General features: G+C 40.7%; 1 pseudogene; it reads left to right on the top strand.

The window, feature by feature from the left end:
- The first annotated feature begins 523 nt into the window (after positions 1–523).
- On the top strand, positions 524–1,453 carry LOC127228048 (olfactory receptor 51A7-like; annotated as a pseudogene).
- The last annotated feature ends 1,086 nt before the right edge of the window (positions 1,454–2,539 follow it).

Below are 2,539 nucleotides of genomic sequence, written 5' to 3'. Positions count from 1 at the left end.
TCCCTACCTCCCTCTCTTCCTCCAGGACCTCTATGCCACAAGTAGATGATAAGGAATTATTCTGAGTATAGCCTGATTGTATATGATCTTTTCACTAGAAATAAACACAACTCGATATGGCAAAGGAAACAATCTGCAAGTTATTTCTCTTAATTTTTCTCCATAAATATGCAACAGAGACACAGGATTGGCTGAGGCAATTATTACATGCTTATTCACAATTAATATATACCAACTCTCTCCCAGTATACTTAAAAGAAATATCTCATTGTTTTGTTTTGTTTTTCACTTTTTTATTTCATTTTACATTCCAATCACAGTTCTCCTTCCCACCCCTCCTCCCACCCACCTTGCCTCCCCCACTTCCCTTCACCTTCCCCCTAGCCTACCCCAAGTCCATCAATTTGCCTGAAAATTTCATGAGCCATCATTTTTAACTGCATTTTCTGTCTCTCGGGCATATGCCCGAGAGAATAAGCACCACAAGCTCATGTTGGAAGTACCACTTAAAGTCTCTAAGTAGATGCTTCTGAAGTCTTCCATCTTATCCATTCTCAATTATTCAGAAATTGTGGTCACCACTTTCTTCCTGATTGGAATCTCAGGCCTGGAGCTTGTTCATTCCCATCTGCCTCATGTACCTGGTGGCCATGCTGAACAACTGTACCGTTCTCTTTGTGATCAGAACTGAGCCCTCACTCCATGTACCCATGTTCTATTTCCATTCCATGCTTGTCATCTTTGACTTTGGTCTGTCCCTCTCCTCTCTGGCCACCATGCTCCAGATCTCTGTGTTCAATGCCACAGGAATCTCCCCAAATGCTTGCTTTGCTCAGGAATTCTTTATCCATGGCTCCACAAACATGGAGTCCTTGGTGCTACTAATCATGTCTTTTGACTGCTTTTTGGCCATACACAACCCTCTTGGGTACAACTCTATTCTCACCAGTGCTTGAGTTACCAAAATAGAATTAGTGTTTCTCATTAAAAAGCATTCTCCTAGTGATCCCATTTTCTTTCACTCTGAAAAGACTGGAATATTGCAGAAGAAACCTTCTTTCTCACTCCTATTGTCACCATCAGGATGACATGAAGCTGGCCTATTCTGACAACATAGTCAACTTTTTCTATGGCTTCTGTGTTTCACTTTGTATGACATTAGACAGTATGTTCATTGCTGTCTCCTATGTGCTCATTCTGAAGATAGTGATTGGAATTGGATTCCATTAAGAGCACCTCAAAGCCCTCAATATCTGTGTCTCCGAAATCTATGTGGTGCTCATCATTGCTTTAGCATCCATGCACTGCTTTGGTAAGCACAAGTCACCCATGGCCACCACCCTCATTTGCTGACATGTTCTTGCTCGTCCCACCTCTGATGAACCCCATTGTATACTATATGAAAACATGGCAAGTTTGTGAAAAGGTGCTAGGAAAATTAGATCTAAAGTAAAAATATGTCAGGGGCAAGAATATGGGTCAGAGTTAGTCAGGATCACCAAGAAGATAATTTCCTTCTAAGCAAAGTATTGTTAAGGATATATTAATATCATTTTCTCACACAAGTACTCAGCAAGCCCAATCTTCCTAGCTACCAAAATAAGGTGAATTCAAGGTAGGCTGACTAGAGACTCATCATCATTTTTCTTACTCGTTTTTTCATAATTAATACAACCAGCAGTCTGAATACTACGTGAACATAAGACTCATTTGGAATTGACAAGTGAGTCAGGACAGTTGTACAATATGATTGAAACTGAGTCCATTCACTTTTATGATATTTTGGCTTTATTGTTTACTGCATTAAATTATTACTGTCACCTTGAAATTGATGAATATCAGAATAATTGAGAATTATAGGATGCTATTATTCCAATTTAAGATTTTATTTTATTGATGTCTATGTCCCAGGAAGCCACTGAGGTCCTAGCAAATGGGTGGGATTGGGGTGGAGTGGAATTTGTAGGTATTCAAAATAGCCAGAACCTGGAAACAACCTAGATGACCCTCAACCTAAGAATAGATAAGGAAAATGTGGTACATTTACACAATAGAGTACTACTCAGTGGTAAAATATTATGACCTCATAAAATTTTCAGGCAAATGGATGGAACTAGGAAAAACCATCCTGAGTGAGGTAACCCAGACTCAGAAAGACAAGCACAGTATGCATTCACTTATAAGTGGATATTAGATGTAAAGCAAAGTATAACCAGACTATGATCCGCAGCTCCAGAGAAGCCAGGTAACAAGGAGGACCCTAAGAGGGACATATGGATCACCTGGGGAAGAGAAATTACATGATATCTACAGGGTGAACTTGGGGCAAAGGGTGGTAAGGGGAAGTGGAGGGGAAAGGAGAACAGAAGGGAATAAGATGGCCTGGGCAGGAGGTAGGGGTGGGGGAGGGAAGGATGCAGTGGAAGAGCAATGAAACAGTTATCTTAATAGAGAAGGCCACTATAGGCTTAGGGAGAAACCTGGTCCTAGAGTAACTCCCAAGAACCCACAAGGAAGACTCTAACTAAGACTCCTAGCA

Source organism: Phodopus roborovskii, unplaced genomic scaffold, assembly GCF_943737965.1.
Source record: "Phodopus roborovskii unplaced genomic scaffold, PHOROB, whole genome shotgun sequence".
NCBI classification, from domain to species: domain Eukaryota; kingdom Metazoa; phylum Chordata; class Mammalia; order Rodentia; family Cricetidae; genus Phodopus; species Phodopus roborovskii.
The sequence above is the reverse complement of the archived record's forward strand: the minus strand, read 5'-3'. Positions and strand labels throughout refer to the sequence as shown.